Source organism: Salmo salar, chromosome ssa24 (genome assembly GCF_905237065.1).
Source record: "Salmo salar chromosome ssa24, Ssal_v3.1, whole genome shotgun sequence".
NCBI classification, from domain to species: Eukaryota; Metazoa; Chordata; class Actinopteri; order Salmoniformes; family Salmonidae; genus Salmo; species Salmo salar.
The window spans coordinates 23,171,483-23,193,926 of NC_059465.1; the positions used below are offsets into that span (position 1 = coordinate 23,171,483).

Sequence of the window (22,444 nt, forward strand, 5' to 3'; positions counted from 1 at the left end):
TGAGTTCTGATGCAGCAATAAAACAAGATCAGAGGGAATAAATGCAGAGCAGCATGGCACAGGAAGAGCAGAAACACACACACACACACACACACACCTTCAGGCTGTGTCACTGCCTGAGCAGAGCAGTGGTGCCAGCACTTTCACCATCCTCTGTTCCCTTATTCTAAATACAGATTTGCAACTCTACTGTATACAACAGGATTCCCTTTAGACAGGAGTCATACATTTTTGTTGCATTCCTAACTGTTGTTTTATCATGGGGAGTTATTCAGAGGTTGATGATGAACGTGACTGTGAGTAGTAGTGGTGCTATCAGCGTGAGACTGAGAAAGAGACAGTCTTGGGCTATGGGTCAGAATGCTGTGGAATAGATGACCGACCAATCCGAGAGGAGGAAGTAACCACAGGGACATAGATACAGAGCCTAGCAGTCGTATCATACAGCCACAGCAGACTAGGGCAACAGTGGGAAGGGGACTCACCACGACTGTCTTTACTATAAAAAGGAGGAGATCACTGATAGCATGCAGAGTTCAGAAACACCAGTGGTCCAAGAGAAAACGTACTCCTTCCTTATCAAGCTTTCATTTAGCAAGACAGGAATGTTTTGTGGTAAGACAGCCATGTAGAAGAAGAGTGATAGTGGTACCTTGCTTACATGACGTCTGCGGCTTTGCTGATTGTAGGCTATCTCCATCAGGAGATAACAGAGTTGGGGGCTAATGGGGCTTGCTACGGAGGTACCTCAGGCTCTGTCAGTTTTTCATTGCCAATTCACTCAGTCTTCCACGGGAGCATCATATATCAGTAATTACTGATGCCAAGACAATCATTTCAGAACCCATAATCTGCGTTTTTTCCACTTCAGGGGACTAACATCCCTCCCCATCACCTTCCCGTTCCTCCCATCCCATTTCTCTGTTGACTGAGTAATGCAAAACAACAACTTAATGGCATGATAGGACGTAAGTTGACTTTAGAAGCTCACGTTTCCAAGCAACTGCCAGGTACAGGGGGCAGGGGTTTGTGTGACCACATCTCCATGACAGGACATAAGACAACAGCTGGCGGGATAATAGCCTGCTGGTTGTTCTTCCTCAATCTAGCAGTAGCCTATATATTGTGGGTAAAGGTTGTGTTTAGCATCACATATTTTATAATATTGGCCAAAAATCTACATTGTTAGACCCAGCTAGCATTCTGAGAATCATATGTTTCTTAGAGCGTGGTTGTCCTATGGTTATTTTGCATACAACCTTCTCACAACATTCTGAGAATGGCGCAGGACACCCAGCTAGCACATAATGTTCTGAGAACCATATATTTCTTAAGTGGGAATTTCAGTGGTTCAGCATAAGGTTTCCTACAGGTTTCCTCATGGTTCTATTTAAAGTAATGTTCTCAAATTGTTCCGAGAACATTAAGAAACAACGTACTTCTGTGGGAATTTCAGTACTTCATCATAACGGTTTCTGCAGGTTTCCTCATGGTTTTCCTATTTAAAGTCATGTTCTCAGAACATGAAGAAACATTTACATCAAAACCTCAAGAAAACCATAGTAACGTTCAAAGTATGTTCTAAAAACGTTATTTAAAAACATATACATTCCGTTCCAATGGAACCAATGGGAAACCAAAAACTTAAGTTTCCAAAACTTCTGAGGAACCAAATGTGTTAGCTGGGGAGCCTCTAGGATGAAAATAAGTTTTCAAGTGAACATTACATTATTCTTGGGCCAAGAATGAGTTCAAACTAATTCAGGTTAGGCCTAAGTGATTCAGCAGTGGGACTAGATAGCTGACAGCAGAATGGTGGGAAGGCCTGGCAGACTTCATTTGAAAGGCTAAGTATCACATATAACCCAGTGACGAGCTAGCTGAGAGTTACAATTCAATAATACATACAATTCACGCCTTCCTGTCTTTGCAAACAAACACTTACAGAAACCTCAACCTCACACCCTTAGCCCGTAGCTTTCCGACTGCAAGCCATGAGGATATCATTCAATGTGTGATACAAACACTATTACATTCACCATCCATGATTGTGAATAACCTTGAAAGCTGTTCAGACCTTTTATCTATTTCCATTCAGGGCATCCAAGTGGTGGAATATTACAACCAGAGAAATCCGACTGATAGTACTAAGGTTGCAAAGCTACCAGTAATTTACCAAAGTTACCGGAATATTATGTACTTTTATGTAACTGGAATACCATTGCAATATATGGTAACTTTGGTAATTTATACTTTTAAAAAATGATTTACATAGTATTCATTTTTTATATCTGTGTCCATATTGTCCATTATTTTCTTGTGGATAGACCATATGGTTCAAGAGAAAATTGCCTAATTAATGAAAAAAATAATCAAATCAACAATGGCATTATTTTGAATTAACTCTGCAACTCTTCCAACTATTGACCTGTTTCACAACTGCCACCAGTTTGGCACCAAAACATTTAAAACAAAGACATTTTGACGAGTAAAAAAAATTCTAAAGGATATTTTATGCTGAAACCCTCATATTAAACGCTAAAGGTCTTCACTAAGTTGATGGTTTATATTTAGGATGTTTTACAGCTTTGTCATTCTATTTTTTATTTTAAAATCATCTTATTTGATTATTTTATATATTGTACATGTGATAAGGCCACACAGAGGACCAGAGATGATTACAGACACCTGTTGTCACGCTCTGACCTAGGAGAGCTGTGTTTTCTCTGTTTAGTTAGGTCAGGGTGTGATAGGTGGGTGGGCATTCTATGTTTTGTTTTCTATGTTTTGGCCGGGTATGGTTTCCAATCAGAGGCAGCTGTCTATCGTTGTCTCTGATTGGAAGCCATACTTAGGCAGCCTGTTTTTCCCCTGTGTTTTTGTGGGATCTTGTTTTTGTGCAGCTGTGTGTGAGCAGCCCCAGAACATCACGTTTGTTTCAGTTTCACCTGTTTATTGTTTTGTTCAAGTTCACAATTAAAATATGCGCATTGGCTAATTTATGACAGGGAATTCGAAGACAGCACTCGTGACACCTGTGATAATCTGAATTACCCAAAAGGGCCAATAGATTTCTTGTGATACATAACATATATTCCTTGAAAGTTACCAAACTTATGGTAGTTTTCTGGTAAACTTAGAAAGTTGCCAGTAATATACCAAACCCCTTTGCAACCCTAGATAGTACAAACATCCAAACATCCTGCTTTGGGAGTAATCCGGTTGATGTTAATAACTGTTGCTGTACTGTTTCTTTGAAATATTGAACGACAGCTGCATTGGTGTTCAATCCAGCTGCCGTTCAATATTTCAAAGAAACAGTACAGCAACAGTTATTAACATCAACCGGATTACTCCCAAAGCAGGCCACGCAGCTTGTTGGATTCAGTGTGAGGTTACTTTCCATCCTGTCTTCCGCTCAGATTCTAGTACAGATAGCCCCCTACACACACAGCACAGCTCATTCCAAACTCCCTACACACACATGTGCACATACAATTGGCTCATCCCGATCCACTCAACACCAGCAGCGCCCTGAGAGCTAATCGATGAAGCTCATTCATATTGGACCCCAGGAGGACGTCAGGGGAATCCTGGGGAATTACAAGCAGTCTCCACTGTGAAGACACAGCCTAGGATCTGCTTGAGACCTGGCGGAGACCTAACATGCCTGCCCCCCTCCCCTAATAACCGGTTTACTCCCCATGGCTCAGCTGCATACCAGGCCAGTAGCATGGCTAGTGTAGTTGGTTACTGCAGCTTCCACTTGGCAGGGCGGGAAACTGTTGGTTAAATAAGGAGATGGATATACAGTACATCTATACCCTTGACTTTCTTGAAAATAGTTTTTGCAGAGATTATTTTATTTTAGACAAAGGCACAACATCTTAGAGCTTTGTCCATCAGCAGCAGTGACTTCAGGAATGACCATTCAAGCTGTATCTCTGACTGACCCCAATTCATTCCTCAGCCTTCTTCTCCAAACAGACAGACAAGCAGAAAGTCAACTTATTTAAATCTTTAGCAGAATTAGCAGTAGGAAAAATAATTCAGGGTTCACAGTCCAGAGCAGAGAAACGAAGGGGGAAAAAGCAGTGTCTGACTGCTATGGGCGACTTCCTTCCCTTGCCAAGACAGCAGCCTCTTGCCACTCAAAATGATGCTCCACCACTGCAGCCTCAGTCTGGTCAGTGACTCACCAGGAGTTTGTGCTGTAGCCTGTGTTGGCTGAAGGTCCCAGGCTTGAGATTCAGGGCTCGGTTGTTGTCCTCTAGAAGATGTAGTCTGTCCACACACTGACACTGGGGTGGTACATCTGGGAAGTGGAGGGGCACAACTTCATTTCTGAGCTGTGGAGGAAAACAATAAATAAGTTGAAAACGTTGTCATGGTCATCTGAACTATTCCAGCTAGTCATATCACAGTCATCATGTAACTCTTTTCAATGGCCAGAAACGGCTATGACCTGTCTATAAATAGGCATATACTGTATAACCTTGACAAATCCTTACTAATGTTAAAGTTGAGCGTCGCTGACATATAGCTAGACTAGTCTCGAAGTTAGTTTCCCCATGTCAGCCCAATGGGCTATAGAGTAACCCAGGTCAGGACTATATAGCAGCTGGTCAGGGTTGAAAAAACACCTGTCCTGCTGCTGATGCTAGGCTAATGATGAGCCTGACGCTCCAGTAAGGCTCCAGTTACAGCATAAAAAGGATGGCGTATAGACTGGACCACCTGTACATCTGCTGTGGCTACCTTGAGTAAACATACAGCTCTACAGAGATCTGATTAGACATGCAAATACACACACGTGGGGAGAGAGCATAAAGTACAAACACACACGAGCACACACATGAGCACACAGACACACAAGCAAAAGCAAAGGTTCATTAAAGGAGAAATCAAAACAAAAGTGAAACAAGTTGTCAATGAAGGCCTACTGTAGGCTAAGTACAAATACTATTTGTTTATCATGAATAGTACTAGGTCATGACTTTAACATGCTTTCTACGTCATGCAGATATTGTCCGTAAAACATGAACTGCAACATACTGTACAATAGAGTTTAGGGGCAGAGATACAAAATTAGGAAAGCGAACTACAAATACACACAGATGGTCCAAGTAATGTTTACATACAGTTCCCTCCATTCCAACACAAGGCAAAGGAAACGTCCACATACAGTATCTAGGTAACACCGCAACACTCACTCAACCTAATACTTACAAACCCACACAAGTATAAGTTGCCAACGTGGTAAAATAACATCCTCTCTCCATGTTGGACCACTTAGCAGGCGATGCTGTAGCTAAACTGCTTGTTATTGCCAAGCCAGTTGCGCTAGCTCGAAATAATAATGCCCACTTTAATTATTCATGACTTCAGTCAGGTGGAACCAGATGCTGCTACTGTGTCATAGACTAGAGGAAGAGTTGTAACTCGACTCAGCCAGGGCCAATGATGTATACATAAATCCTGGATTGCTGATGCTATGTATTGGTCAATTAGAGGCTTTGAAGCCACTGGTCGGCCATATTGGTACTCCCCAGAATGAGCAGGGAGTACCATAGGAATGAATGGAATTCTAAAGAATTTCAATTAAGATTTTAAGGACAAAATGACATGTATTGTAGTATTTTTTTGTTGAAGTGGGGACAGCGCTACAATACTTCCTTCAGCAGAGAGACTCTACCCTTGCTCCATCCAATGATTGCATCTTACAACTTACTGAACTGGCATTATCCCATAACTACTTTGTCTTTGAGTCAGACTTTTTCCTTCAAATTTGGGGTTTAGCCATGGGCTCCCCTTTTTCCACCAACTGTGCAAACCTGTAGGTGGGACAATTTGAAGAAGCATTCCTTTTTAAAATGGAGACACACCCCTTACTTTCTAAAATACTTCTATGGAAGAGATACATAGATGATGTCTTTGTGCTCTGGGAAGGAAGTCAGCAGGAACTAAATTCATTCCAAACTCTACTAAACGAGAGCTATGAATACCTCAAATTCACCATGCAGACTGATGAGAGAAAAATAAACTACCTGGACTTATGGATTATCAAAGAGAATGATGCATTACACACAGACTTAAACACAAAGCCCACAGATCGCAATACCTTGCTATGTGCGGATAGTATGCATCCCCTTCCCCTCCAGAATGGTCTACACATAGCCAGTTATGCAGGGTTAAACAAATCTGTGGTCACCAGTCAGATTTTGACAGCAATGCTAAAAAAAAAGACAGATAAATTCAAAATGAGAGGCTACAAGGACAAAACTCTTGATGCTGCAATTATGAAAATATCTCAAAAACCAAGAGGGGAATTGCTAAAAACTCAACCAAAGAATAAAAACAACGCAACCGTCTTTTGCACTAAGTACACCAAGGGTTTGGAGAAAATGAAAGCAATCCTGAAAAAGCACTGGCATATTCTGCAATCAGACAAAAAAAATCGCACATCTCTTCAAGGAACCCCCACTGGTGGTCTATAAGCATCGTCGCAATATTGGAGATAGTTTGGTGAGATTTGACATGCCCCCCTGAGCCCATTCAGACACTCTTGACACCTATCCCAAATGGGAACTACAAATGTGGCTTATGGCACAGTGCAATAGCACTATAAAAACATCTTTCTTCAGACACCCACATACAGGTCGAAAGATCCCTGTTAGGGGCATCATCTCATGCAAGACAAGGGTGTAATCTATATCATCACCTGTTCATGTGGAAAAGCTTATGTAGGACAAACGAAAAGACAATTAAAACAACGCATAGCTGAACACCGCAGCTCAATCAGGTGTAAGAACACTGACTATCCAGTAGCAGCTCACTTTGTTGAAGCTAACCATCCCATCTCCTCCCTCAAATCCACAGGCATTGAGCGTGTTGCTCTCCAAGGATAGGAGGTAACATGGAGATCCTACAACTACAAAGGGAGGCTTACTGGATATCCTATCTAAAAACATTGACCCCTAGTGGTCTGAATATTGACTTTGATCTCAGGCCCTTCTTATGAACACATTTTCCTCTATGAACAAGTCTTATAAAAAAAAATATTTTTACAGCTTATTAGCGTACACCTAATATGTTCCCTCTGTTGATGATGCTCATTATATATATTGTTGAACCAAAAGAATACATGTAACAAAAATGATATACGAAATTATTATGTGAAATTGAATGAAACAATAATATATGTTGATGCTATTATGATGTACAATATTCCATTATGTTTCTATATGATAACAATAGCATAATGTATTTAATATGCCATATACTATTTTTTAACAACTTCACTCATTTTAATTAACTTAATCATTATGACACACCCCTCACTATTGTCATTGGTTACACAAATTGCACTGTGTGTCTGCATAACCTGGTTCAAGTATTCATGACATTACCCTGAGGAAGGTACAGTGATGCTGAAACGTTGGTAAATACCTATTAAATTGCTGGGAGATTATACATGGAGTGTGCGACTTTCTTTATTTTGATAGTTTTAGTTTATTCACCGTTAGTCAGCACCTCCACACAAACTATTAATCTGGGTGTGCGCCTGCTCATGTTTTTTACCTGAAGTGGGGACAGTAACATTAGTACTCTCTCAAAAAAAGTACTATAAGGAATCACATAATATAGTTCACATAATATAATTTACAAGTATGCATTAAGGTGTCTGTAATAGAATAATCTTGTCAAAAGCAATGAAATTAAATTCATTTATATAGCTTCCAAAATATTTTTATAATGAAGGAGGAGTACCAAAATGGCTGCCCGGTGGCTTCAATACAGCCCCCCTGTCAGTCATCCAGGGTTTATACATCACTGGCCAGAGCAGGGCAGCGGGGAAAGGCCATCTCTGCATGGGAGAGGATGACTTGCCAACATTATGGGAACACAGCCTGGCTTTAGCTAGCTGGGGACAGAAACACAACACAACCGTGACATGACACCAGCAGCTTTGGTGTTTATATGTGACATTCGCTCCCAGTGTTCAGAGCAGAGGACACGATGCTTCTGTAGGTTTCAAGGGTCAAGTTTTATTCGTCGTATGTACAGGATACAGATGGTATATACCGTACAACGAAATGCTTACTTGCAGGTTCTTTCTCGACAATGCAACAACAATAAGGAATAAGATAAGATAAGAATACGAACATAAAGTAAATGGCTCAGTAGAATAGAATAAACATTTTTGCATACAGTAAGTATAATACAGGAAGGCACAATTTATGGTCCAATATTTACACGTGTTTTGGGGAAGGGGGGATTGGGGGCAAGTGGTTAAATTGTGTAATATTTTGCAATAATAATAAGAGTCTGGTAGCAGCAGTTATGATGTGTGTGTGTATGTATGTGTGTCTGTGTGTAGAACATTTTGAATTAGAATTGGGTTTACTTTCTGAATTGAGTGGAATTAAAATGGAATTGAGCCCAATCCTGCAGTCCATATGTAATCTCTGTAACACAGGACTAAAATCTTTCGTAATTTGGTCAGCTACATGCAGAATCTGCCCACGGGAGATTAGTCCATGTGGAGCAGCTCACCCTAAGGTGCTACTGGCAGTTCACCTTCCCCAGTGTTGGTGTTGCTCCATCCCCCGCCCTGACGTTTGTAAAAATGGCCGGAAGATGTCCATGCCGGTGCCATCCTCTGGCAGTTCATACTAATTCCATGGTGCTGTGTCTGTATGTCTGCCTGCTTGTCTGTCTGCCTGCCTTCTGCTCATGGGAACAGGCAGGGATATTTTTAGCTGCTCGTCCCCAGCTGCACATCTCCAACCCAAAGCCAACGGGCAATTAGTGTTTATTTCTCCTGACAGGAGGCAGCTTGCCTACCTCCGCAACACAAACAGACATCTTCACCCAGGCTTTTCTTACCCTGCCCCATGCCCCCTGTCCGAATGGCCACACAGGCCTTACTCAACCACCATAGGGACTGGTGCTCAACATCACCCCCCACCCTCAGTCTCACGTCTTTACAGTGTGTATCAGTCATGTAGAGTTTTAGCCCACGGCTGCTCATTTTCTGTTTTTACCTCTGCAATAGCTTCGGGAATAAATCTTTCTGCTCTATAAATGCTCCATAAATTTGAGCAACACTGACTTCATGACTGAAAGTCAAAGTTGGTTCTTCATCATCAGATACGTATGCTTGTCAGTGGCCACATTCACTGTAAACATGAAATGTGGTTTAGAACATTATATGTTCATGAATGATTCATGAGTGCAATTTTGTCGCAAGGTAGAATAGCACTGACTCACTGTAAGTAGCAGTACAGGACCGCTCAGGCATGTAGGCAAGGGATGTGAGACTATAGTATTTCTGGGCCATAAGGACAAATGATTCTATCAACTGTGATTGCCAGGACTGAAGGGTAGGTCTCCCTATATACCTTCATTAGAATGAATAAAGTCATCGACACGCTATATCAAGTCCTATATTTATATGAATCTCTGGCTCAGGCAGGCTCCAGTGGAGGACCATTTGTACAGAGCTCATCCTGGACTGTGGCCCATGGTTAGTAAATATTTACTTGTTGAAATAAGAACACGTCATATTTAGCTCGAGTCCAGAAGGTTTAATGACTCAATTTTGGAGTCGATGTCATGTCTGCCTCTTTAATTAATTTTAGCCAGGGAAAAGCTAATTCAATCCATCTTATTGAAGCTTCTTTATGCTATTACCCAGTGCCCCTGCTCATTGTGACTTGTCCATGGACAGTGGAGACTGTAGAGTGGAGAGGAGGCTTATACCTAACCTATAGACTTCACCTTACAGACACTGCAGCCTTGAAGACAGCCTACCAACCAAAGTGTTAGGATGAACCGCTGAGAAATGAGAATGATCGCGCAGTAGCACAGTCGGGGGAAAAAGCTTTCTTCCTTATTATGTTTGAAATTCCACTTGATCAGTGCCTGCAAATCAATGAATCCCTCCACACAAACACAAAGCATTTAACACAACATCACATTAGCAGGCAATTATCATAGTCAGAATTAAAAGTGCTGTGGAAGCGCCCGCGTGTCACGAACAGCAAACTGGCAGTGTGTGTCTGCTCCTCACCCTGCCAATACCACGCTGTAATCAAAGGCCAGTTAGTCCCATTAACCTTACACAGACAGGGCAAAGTGGACAGGGTGCACAGATGAGCTGCAGCTCATCCCCATGGACAGACAGAGGAACAATAACATACACTGGATCCTGTGTCTCTCACGTCACACACGTCCTACTCTAGTCTAGTGTATCATGTCCTTCTGGGTTGCCATTGGAAGCAAGGAGTAGTGTATCAATCAATTACACTAGCCAATATTAAAACTATATCTGTCTCATACCTCACAACAAGAATCTCTAAGAGTCTTTCTGACTCCAGACCCAAATTTGAACAACAACTAAAAATACCCGTGTGGTTGATATGTATGGAAATTCCACCTGGTGCAAATGTAAGTATATGAGAGAAACATCTAACAAGGACATTGTTATAGGCTACATTACACATATCAAAAAGGCCTACCAAAACAGGCCAAGCTACCTTGACAATGAGAGGGATGCGTATGCTTCATTCATAGTTGGAGTAACACAGCACACTCTAGCAGAGAGTGGTCAGATCAGGCAGAAAATAAACAAAACTGAGCCGGCCGGGGACAGGCAGACATAGAGATTGAACCTGCAGAGATAAGCTTTTTCATTACAATGCAAATCCTGTCTCTAATCGCCGCTGCCTCAGCTAGACTCTGGCCAGACCCCAGAGACCACCATAATCATGCACCTCCACTGGCCTGGCGTGACGTTCCACCTCTAGGGGACACTAACAGACTGTTCAAACTAAAGCTATCCCTCTCATCACTCTGTTGTGACTGGAGCCTCAGAATAGACATGCAATACCTTTGGACCAAATCAAGAATCAGATCAAATAAAATGTTATTGGTCACATACACATATTTTGCAGATGTTATCGCAGGTGCAGCGAAAAGCATTGCTTATGTTTCTAGCTCCAACAGTGCAGTAATAACTAACAATACACACAAAATATTTCAAATAATTAACAGAACGAGCAATATCAGAGTCCGGAATATATACAGTACCAGTGAAAAGTTTGGACACACCTACTCATTCAAGGGATTTTCTTTATTTTTACTATTTTCTACATTGTAGAATAATAGTGAATATATCAAAACTATGAAATAACACATATAGAATCATGTAGTAACCAAAAAAGTGTTAAACAAATTAAAATATATTTTAGATTTTAGATTCTTCAAAGTAGCCACCCTTTGCCTTGATGACAGCTTTGCACACTCTTGGCATTCTCTCAACCAGTTTCATGAGGCAGTCACCTGGAATTCATTTAAATCAACAGGTGTGCCTTGTTAAAAGTTAATTTGTGGAATTTCTTTCCTTCTTAATGCATTTGAGCCAATCAGTTGTGTTGTGACAAGGTAGGGGTGGTACACAGAAGATAGCCCTACTTGGTAAAAGACCAATTCCATATTAAGGCAAGATCATCTGAAATAAGCAAAGAGAAACAACAGTCCATCATTACTTTATGACATGAAGGTCAGTCAATCTGGAAATTTCAAGAACATTTAAAGTTTCTTCAAGTGCAGTCGCAAAATCCATCAAGCGCAAAAATGAAAGGAAGACCCAGATTTACCTCTGCTGCAGAGGATAAGTTGATTAGAGTTAACTGACCTCAGATTTCAGCCCAAATAAATGCTTCACAGAGTTCATGATTCCATGTGTTATTTCATAGTTTTGGTGTCTTCACTATTATTCTACAATGTAGAAAATAGTAAAAAAATAAAGAAAAACCACTGAATGAGTAGATGTGTCCAAACTTTTGACTGGTACTGTATATACAGTTGAAGTCAGAAGTTTACATACACTTAGGTTGGAGTCATTAAAACACATTTTTCAACCACTCCACAAATTTCTTGTTAACAAACTATAGTTTTGGCAAGTATGTTAGGACATCAACTTTGTGTATGACACAAGTAATTTTTCCAACAATTGTTTACGGACAGATTATTTTACTCATAATTCACTGTATCAGTGAAACATCTCAAGACATCAGTCAGGAAGTTAAAGCTTGGTCGCAAATGGGTCTTCCAAATGGACAATGACCCCAAGCATACTTCCAAAGTTGTGGCAAAATGGCTTAAGGACAACAAAGTCAAGGTATTGGAGTGGCCATCACAAAGCCCTGACCTCAATCCTATAGAACATTTGTGGGCAGAACTGAAAAAGTGTGTGCGAGCAAGGAGGCCTTACACCAGCTCTGTCAGAAGGAATGGGCCGAAATTCACCCAATTTATTGTGGGAAGCTTGTGGAAGGCTACTCGAAACGTTTGACCCGGGTTAAACAATATAAAGGCAATGCTACTAATTGAGTGCATGTAAACTTCTGACCCACTGGGAATGTGATGAAAGAAATAAAAGCTGAAATAAATAATTCTCTCTACTATTATTCTGACATTTCACATTCTTAAAATAAAGTGGTGATCCTAACTGACCTAAGACAGGGAATTTTTACTAGGATTAAATGTCAGGAATGAGTTTAAATGTATTTGGCTAAGGTGTATGTAAACTTCCGACTTCAACTGTATATATACATACATACAGGGGCACAACCTTCACTGGGGACGGCGGGGACATGTCCCCCCCACATTCTGAATTTGAATTTTTGTCCCCCCCCAGTTTTATCACTGGAATGTGATACAAAACGAGGCAACAGTGTGTTTTAGGACCATATGGATGCTTCTGAGCGGTCAGGCAGACTGTTTGGAGTGTTTATCAAACTGGATTTAAAAAAAAAACATTTTAAATGTCTCCCACACTTCTAAAACCAAAGCTGGTTGTTGATCAAGTCAAATATGTAACTTGGCCACTCAGAAATGTCATCTTGGTAAGCAACTCCAGTGTATATTTGGCCTTGTGTTTTAGGCTATTGTCCTGCTGAAAGGTGAATTTGTCACCCAGTGTCTGATGGAAAGCCCCAAACATAACACTTTGTATTCATGGCACCTCTAGGCTACCTGTTGCCCCTTTGCAAAGCATTGGAAAACCTCCCTGGTCTTTGTGGTTGAATCTATGTTTGAAATTCACTGCTTGAATGAGGGACCTTACAGATAATTGTATGTGTGGGGTACAGAAGTGAGGTAGTCATTAAAACATAATGTTAAACACGTACTGCACACAGAGTGAGTCCATGCATCGTATTATGTTACTTCTTAAGCACATTTTTACTCCTGAATTATTTAGGCTTGCAATAACAAAGAGGTTGAATATTTATTGACCCAAGACATTTCAGCTTTTCATTTTTTATTCATTTGTAAATATTTCTAAAAACATAATTCCACTTTGACATTATGGGGTATTGTGTGTAGGCCAGTGACACAACATCTAAATGTAATCCATTTTAAATTCAGGCTGTAACACAAAATGTGGGAAAAGTCAAGGGGTGTGAATACTTTCTGAAGGCACTGTACATATGAAGTGGATAAAACAGTATGTAAAAATACTTAGTGAACAGTGTTCAATGACAATGTACATAGAGCAGCAGACAGAAGACCCGGACTTCTCCAACCCAGTGACAATCTGCTGACTGAAAAAAAAAGAAGCTCTATGGAACTGAATCCCAACCTTTTTACAAAGCTGTTGCTATTACCAAATTGCTAGTTCGAGTCAGATGTAGTCATGTGCCACCCTATCTTAGGTTTAAATATGATTTTCTCTTTTTCATCCTTTGATCTTACTTTTGCACTTATGAATGTGGGTGCTGCCTGTACTTTCCCTCTCAGAGTGAACCCGTGTTCACCCCACTGGTCCCTTGCAGCTATCACACATACAGCCTTGCCTCAGGAGCCCCCTCTTCCTCCTCCCTAGGCAGTCTCCTCTCCTCTTCTCTCCTCTCTCCTCCCCAGTCAGAGTCTCCTCTTCTCTACCCTCCTCCCGAGGGAGAGTCACCTTTCCTTTCCTCTCCTCCCTAGGCAGACTCCTCTCCTCCCATCCCCTCTCCTCTCCTCCTCAGTCAGTCTTCTCCCCAGCCAGCACTACATTCTCATTAAGACAATCAATGGCCTGACTACGACAGTGACACTGATAGAGCAGTAGCATCAGAAGAAGCCTATGCGTGCAGTCTCACCACACCACACACAAGTCCAAACAATTCAACCAAAAACCTTTGTAGGATGAGTGATATGCATTTGACTGTCTATTTCTATCACACTGTTCTGTTTACCTTTTTTTATATGCATGTGAAACATTCTAGCAACACAAGAATTATCATATTTGACTTATTCAGGACACCAGGTTTGATTGAATAGGACCCCTGATTTCTGGGTAACAATGTTTAGAGAGCATCCATCAGATGTTCTGTCCCAACAGCACAATCAGTCTAGCCCTCTGAGTGGATACCCCCAGATCGACTCCAAATGAATCAATTCTGAATTGGTTCAGGCCCGATCCCTGAGGTGATTTACTAGCGGCTCCCCTCTGCTCTGGCCTGCAGCACACAGACACCGACCAGCTAGCGGATACCACGACCTACTCACAGCTAAACTGCTACACACAGACACCGACCAGCTAGCGCATACCACGACCTACTCACAGCTAAACTGCTACACACAGACACCGACCAGCTAGCGGATACCACGACCTACTCACAGCTAAACTGCTACACACAGACACCGACCAGCTAGCGGATACCACGACCTACTCACAGCTAAACTGCTACACACAGACACCGACCAGCTAGCGGATACCACGACCTACTCACAGCTAAACTGCTACACACAGACACCGACCAGCTAGCGGATACCACGACCTACTCACAGCTAAACTGCTACACACAGACACCGACCAGCTAGCGGATACCACGACCTACTCACAGCTAAACTGCTACGTAACATAACGACAGCTGGAACATTTCCATGTAAAAAGCCCCATGAGTACTAACATGTGAAGTTCATAGACGCACATCAAATTTGGTGTCAAATGAAAGCTAAGAGTCTACATTTTTGAGAGATTAAGGCATATATACATTTTTCAACCATTCTCCATCCCAAAAATGGGGAATACGCAAAGGCGTATTGGGAAAAGGATGTTAGCAGAAAAAGTCTTAAAACGTATTAGAAATACATAAAAAGTTAATAATTTTAAAGTAACAACCCCTGACAACTAATATCAACATTTATATGATGTTTTATTTGATTTATGTGACAGTCTGGACAATCTCTCTCTCTCTCCCTCCCTCTCTCTCCTTCCCTCTGTTTCTCCCTCCCCCTCTCTCTCTCTCCCTCACCGTCTCTGTCTCTCCCTCCTCACTGTCTCTCCCTCCCTCTGTCTCTCCTTCCCTCTGTTTCTCCCTCCCTCTCTCTCTCCCTCCCTCTGTCTCTCTGTCTCTCCCTGTCTTTCCCTTCCTCCCTCTCTCTGTTTTTCCCTCTCTCTGTCAGACACTGTCCCTCAACTTATGGCAGGCAGCAATGTAGTGCGCTGCCAATCCACAGCTCTCTGCGTCCTCCCCTAACAGGACGGGTAGCCTACTCTCATCAGAGAGGTCTTTGAAACCTTGAATAAGGGTTTCAAATTTGGGGAAATGACACTCTCTAATTGTTTTATATTTTTCAAATGTTGTCAGGAAATGCAGCTCCGTCTCAGGTTCTGCTGTTGTGCAGTGGTTGCACAGCCTTTCCTCTACAGGGAGCCAGGTTTTCCTGTGTCTACTCTTCTCAATAGCAAGGCTGTGCTCACTGAGCCTGTACTATGTCAAGGTTTTGATCAGTAACCATGGTTAAATATTTAGCCACGGTGTACTGTCCATTTAGGGCCAGATAGCACTGCATTTTGCTTTGTACTTGTGTTTCCCAATAAGCAATGTAGTTTTGTTTTGACTGTGTTGTAATTTGGTTTATTCTGATTGATTGGATGTGCTGGTCCTGAGGCTTCAGTGTGTTAGTAGAACAAGTCTGTGAACTCAGCCCCAGGACCAGCTGGATCTCTCTATCTCTCTCTCTCTCTCTCTCTCTCTCTGTCTGTCTCCCTGTCTCTCCAGTTAATGTAACATCTCCCGTGACACCTACCCATGAGCCCCCTCTGTTTCCATTTACTGTAACCAGCCCTCTCACCCACTGAGCACCATCCGACACCGGATGTCCATGGACTTTGAAAAGTAGTTGACATTTGGTCAGTCCAAATCTGAACCAGTCATAGACGTCTGTTTCACAAGTTTGGACAGCACAGTACAGTACAGTACAATAAAGAAAAGTAGAGTATAGTTCAGTACAGTACATTAGAGTAGAGTTTAGTACAGAACAGTACAGTAGCGCACACAGTACAGTATAATTTACTGTATTGTACTGTATTTAACTCTACTCTATTGTACTTTACTATACTATATTGAACTTTAATGTAGTACTGTATTCTACTGTACTGTACTTTTATGTCCAAAGTTGTGAAACATAGACGTCTATGATTTGTTCAGATTTGGTCTGGTCCAGACCAACAAAATGTGGTCTTGTTTGGTGGCAGACCTCATTAGAATAATAGCCAGTGTGTAGAATAATACCCAAATATGCAAAAGAGGATATAACATTTTTATACCTTTGTGTACCTATTTAAGATACATCACCATTAACAGAATGAAATTCATAATTATGCATTTCTGTATAATACAGATCAGGGACAGTGATATAATTCTGTTACCGGGTGTTAATCCACTTCACTTACTGTAGTTCTAAAATAAATTTTTACAAAGTCAAGGTATCATAGCTGACACCCCATTCTTTCTGCAGACATCTTTGAATCTTCATTCTGAGTAGATACTTCAGAGACGTTTTGGAAAACGTGGTCACGGGGAGATGTTACCGTCATTCTGTTACCAAACTTTACATCTGCACTGTTCTTCGACTAAATGTGTTTTTGTAACATTTTCAGTGGAAATTGTTAAAAGTAGTACCTGTGCATAGAGTTGTATGGTTTGTTTAACTTCGCAATCAATGGTTTTTGTTTGGCGTACTTTTAAAGTGAAGAATCAACGTCTCGACGTCATTCTGATTCCGTGGAATTGCCCATATCTACTTACATCTCATTTACATTGCATTTACATCTCATTTACATGTTGAGTGCTCAGGGGAGCATAACGCAAACATGTGCACATATGGTTGTGTGTGTGTGTACACTGATGTGCTGCGTAAATGTACACACAAAAACAGACCCACATACACACACTTGTGTATCCAGTAGCTTAGGATCGAGTGTGTAGAGATAGGAATTACAAATCATGGATGAACAGGGTTTGCAAATCTCTGGTACAATTAAATCTGCTCGCATACGTAGGAAAAGCCCTGCCGCTTTTCAGCAGCTGGAAAAAAAAGAGGACAAAAATCACCTTATCATGCACCGGACAGGTTCACAGCAACAATGACGAGGGTGATGATGGTGCACTTTCACTGACTGGGCTGTCTACTGCTGTCATCTTTACAGAGCTGCTTTCCCAGGCAGAGAAGATGCTGTTGCATAATCCTGGACACGGACCCTTCTGTTCATATCACTAATACCTCCCACCATGGCAGCCAGGGCCGGTCACGTGCTGCCGCCAGGCCAGCCCATAACAGCAGCAGTAATACAGGGCTCCAGCTGTTACTACAGCCTATGCTCAGTCATCAGAGAAAGCAGTGAGTGCACAGGGCCACGCTCCTCTCCTCTCACATAACCCATCCTCCCGCCTCCACTGAGGGGCCAGCCTTGACCTATGTCTCTGCATCAGTCTCAGCGTCATTCAGCACTGTTCCAGCTGCTCCCACTGTACGGTCCACCACACCACCACAGCATCCTGGCTAGCACAGGAGGAGCACTGACCCTCGCACGCTTAGCTTACATAACGCTTCTATCGTTAAGATGCAAGCAGGACAAAACCTCGACACGTAGAGTGCTGTACTGCTGCTGTACTGCTGCTGTACTGCTGATGTACTGCTGCTGTACTGCTGCTGTACTGCTGCTGGCTTCACTGGCTGCATTAGGCTCCATGATATACTGTAGGACTGACACAGTCAACCATTTTATTTCACTCAGCTTGGAAGCACCACAGTGCCTCTCGCGATACGGTCGTTTCATCACTGAAAGAGGGGCACATGGAGCATTTTAATAGGATTGTAGCTAGACAAACCCTTCCCCTAAAATTGTCATTGAGTCATGTAATTTTGTTGGCATGAAATGGCATAAAAATGATAATTTCTTACACTGAACAAGAAACTTCTATTTCAGTCATTTGATTTTCAAGCTTGGTGATTACAAGTCCTTTCTGTTAAATGGCTACCAGTGTACTACAGTACATAGTGAAGGGGAAAGCAGCTTGATGTCTGTTCAGGGATAGTAACTGGAATGATAAATTACCATGTTTCCTTGTCAAGGTGGGCAGGTGGAGCTGTGAATGGGGAATGTTTCCTTGTCAATGTGGGCAGGTGGAGCAGTGAATGAGGAATGTTTCCTTGTCAATGTGGGCAGGTGGAGCTATGAATGGGGAATGTTTCCTTGTCAAGGTGGGCAGGTGGAGCTGTGAATGGGGAATGTTTCCTTGTCAAGGTGGGCAGGTGGAGCTGTGAATGGGGAATGTTTCCTTGTCAATGTGGGCAGGTGGAGCAGTGAATGAGGAATGTTTCCTTGTCAAGGTGGGCAGGTGGAGCTGTGAATGGGGAATGTTTCCTTGTCTAGGTGGGCAGGTGGAGCTGTGAATGGGGAATGTTTCCTTGTCAAGGTGGGCAGGTGGAGCTGTGAATGGGGAATGTTTCCTTGTCAATGTGGGCAGGTGGAGCTGTGAATGGGGAATGTTTCCTTGTCAATGTGGGCAGGTGGAGCTGTGAATGGGGAATGTTTCCTTGTCTAGGTGGGCAGGTGGAGCTGTGAATGGGGAATGTTTCCTTGTCTAGGTGGGCAGGTGGAGCTGTGAATGGGGAATGTTTCCTTGTCAAGGTGGGCAGGTGGAGCTGTGAACGGGGATAGGGGGTGGAGGGCTACTCTCTCACGCACCAGGTGATTGGTGGAGGGTGACAGCCCTAATTATGGGACTTCTGAGCAGCGACCTTGGGAGGCAGAGAGAACTCATTCACACACACAAAAGCATACGCACACACACACATTCTCTGTCTCACACACACACACTAAAATATAATTCTTCTTTCCTTCATCTCATCTCTGCTATTACTTAGTGTTGCTCAATGCTGAATGAATCCCTGAGAAGACACACCAATGCCAGCCTCTGGGACATCCCAGTTAAACTATGTCCTCTAACCACCAACTTACCAACCACACTCTGTTGTGCCCTAATTCAGCAAGTCATTGCAAATGAAACACTGACCTCCCTAAATTATTCAACCCCCTTAACACAAACTGTAATACCAAGAATCGTCTAATTTCTCAAGTGACGTACACTAACACGTTGACCACTAATAAAACACTCCCAAATCATCCATTAAAACTGACCAATAGGCTTTCCCCTAATTACCATATCCCATATTAATTCCCCTAACGATAATGATCAACTTCCCCAGCACACCAACACAATGTGTCTTCCCTAGCATACATTATTAGCATGAAACTTTACTAGCACAAATACCATAGTTTGGCTTCTTATTGACATTTCCCCAAACACACTACAGTCCCTAAAGTCTTCACTACCACACTACACAAATACTAATGTCCTCCAATAATTTCAACTCCAGAGCACAGGATTCCTATACAACATACTTCCAGATCCTCTCATTCATGCTAAAGCTATTCTACAGTAGGTCCTCTGGCTGCTGGCATTCTGTCTGGTCCTGCTGGAATATTCTGCATCTTTCTCCTTCTCTGCTCCACGTACAGCAGAGAGAGATCCATGTAGAGAACTGCAGAGCAGCTGAGCCGTGACACAGAGGCATGTTATGATCATCGTTCCCCCAGCAGCCCAGTGCTTCTGCAGCAGCAGCGGCAGTAGAAAAAAGCCAGTACAGTGCAGCCTGTAGAGAAAAACAGAGGGGGTTTGACAGTACCTCACAAGCAGCAGTCCTGTCTCTGTATTCCCCTGTTGTAGGAGCGGTGCAGAGGCAGCAGTGTCCTACTGTGTCAGACCATCAGCTGGCAGTAGAACCAGGACGATGGCCGTTGCAGGGAAGCGGTTGTTCGGGGCTGTGTGTGTCCACTGCAGCTTAAAATGGTTCATCAGCGCGCGGCGGCAGAAAGCGGCACAGCCAGGCAGCGCGGAGAGAGACAGCCAGAGAGCATCATTCAGCTCACACTACCATGGCTGTGTAGCAAGCACACACACACACACACACATCTACACGCCCCCCTCTCCCCCCTCTTTTTTGCTCTCTCTCTCTCACACGCTTACTCACACAGACACACAGGGGTGCAGAGGCCGTGAGTGCAGTACACGGCAGCACTGAAGCAGCGCTCTCTCCAGGATTTCTCTTTCAGTCTCTGCCTTAAATCACTGTTGCTATTTTTCTCTCTTCGTCTTCACTCTCTCCAATTACAGAGAATGGATATGTCCATATGCCCTTCTAGTACCTTCTCCCCCCACACCGCCACCCCACCTCCCCACAGCTGATGAGAAGCCATGATTAAAGCTGACAAGGTCAAATTAGGTTAAGTTTGGCTGTGGCCTCCCCTTCTCCTTCCTCCCTGCTCTGTAGCAGTGTTTCTTGGTCTAATCGGGTGGCTCAGCCTCCTCATGGGTCATTATGCTAAAGAGGATCCCCCTAGGCCCAGCCCAACAAACCCTCTTTCATTGCACAGTGGGCACGACCAATCAGCTACGCCAAACACTGGCAAGAACATTGCTCATCCAATCCTAGATCGGGAAATCAAAAGCAGATGGGTATTAAAGGGGATTATTTGTGTCGTCCTGGGTTTTTCCCTATTGGGAGATCGAGGAAAGGGGGGGAACACACGCAGAGGCTGCTCTCTCTGGACGGCTGTGGTAGTGCACTCTGGCGAGGGAGGGAGAGAATAAACAGAGACCAAAACAGATATATGCTCTCCTCTGCTTGGCTGCCTAGCAACCACAGCAGCTCTTTTTCTCTCTCTCTGTTTTGTGCCCTCCCCCCCTCCCCCTCCAGCAGGACCCTCTTTGCAATCCCAATTGAGAGCCTCCATTGCACAACTGCTGCTTAACACTTTGGCACTAGATCACACACGATTGATGTCAAATGCTCCCTGCCCATGTCCTCTACTCTCAGTGCAGACACGCAAGGAGGAGCTCAGCACTGGCTAGCTGCAGGCAGACACACACCTGATCATTACTATACACATTACAAGCTAGGCCACCTCCAATCCAAAATTCGTCTCTATCTTGGCAAATTAATTTAATGCTTGGCAAAAAAATAAAAAATATCCTTCCTGTTTGATAAATTACAGACACATACACAAGCAATGACTGTGTAATATCTCCTGATTAAAAAAACAGCTCTGATTGAATCCCGACGCCACCATACCATAACACATGAGCACAAATATGAGATAATAGGCAGTTATGAGAGAGAGGACTCTTATAGAATAGAAGTCCCCTGTGTGGCTTAGATTGGAGAGGTAGTGAGGATGTCTGCCTTGATGCTGCAGATCAAAGCCATGTGGGTCAAACTGCTGCTTGATTTTAAAGTTCATGTCAGCCCTGGGAGCGACCTGTGGGCTAAAAGCCCACTTTAGACCTCAACGTCAGAATAAAGGGTCAAAGAGGAGAAACGAAGCTCATTTCTCTGAGAATGTCTCTGAGTGCTCCAAAGTGGGACCTTGGACAAGGCCCTTTCTGTTGATCTGTTATGGAAGACTGCTAAATATGTTTCACCCTGTGGGTTCTGTAATGGAAGCTATAATGTTTTTTTAAGAAAATGCATACACAAATAGATACTTATATAATTATAGTACTACACTTTCAAAGTACATAATATCAAGCTAGTTATTTTAATTTGTTTAACTATAATTTAAATATAATGTATTATACAGTATAGAACGGAGTATTGCTGCTGTAAATGAATACAATTAAACCCATCTTGGTTGATTCATAAAGTGAACGTTTCACATGGTGATATGGATAGTAATGACCCTGCACTGTTAAGCTTTGGGAGTGAATGGTGAGAGCTTTGGGAGTGAATGGTGAGCGCTTTGGGAGAGCTTTGGGAGTGAATGGTGAGAGCTTTGGGAGTGAATGGTGACCGCTTTGGGAGAGCTTTGGGAGTGAATGGTGAGAGCTTTGGGAGTGAATGGTGAGAGCTTTGGGAGAGCTTTGGGAGTGAATGGTGAGAGCTTTGGGAGTGAATGGTGAGCGCTTTGGGAGAGCTTTGGGAGTGAATGGTGAGCGCTTTGGGAGAGCTTTGGGAGTGAATGGTGAGAGCTTTGGGAGTGAATGGTGAGCGCTTTGGGAGAGCTTTGGGAGTGAATGGTGAGAGCTTTGGGAGTGAA

General features: G+C 42.8%; 1 protein-coding gene across 10 annotated transcripts in view; it reads right to left on the bottom strand.

Moving 5' to 3' along the window:
- Positions 1–20,696, bottom strand: part of rimbp2b (RIMS binding protein 2b) — a 141,741-nt gene extending 121,045 nt beyond the window's left edge. For all 10 annotated transcript variants that reach the window (XR_006761750.1, XM_045706804.1, XM_045706809.1 and 7 more), the window contains exons 1-2: positions 20,035–20,696; positions 4,200–4,349 (exon numbers count right to left, since the gene is read on the bottom strand). The gene's annotated coding sequence lies outside the window, so the exon portion shown is untranslated. The remainder of the gene's footprint in view (positions 1–4,199; positions 4,350–20,034) is intronic.
- Between the last annotated feature and the right edge of the window lie 1,748 nt (positions 20,697–22,444).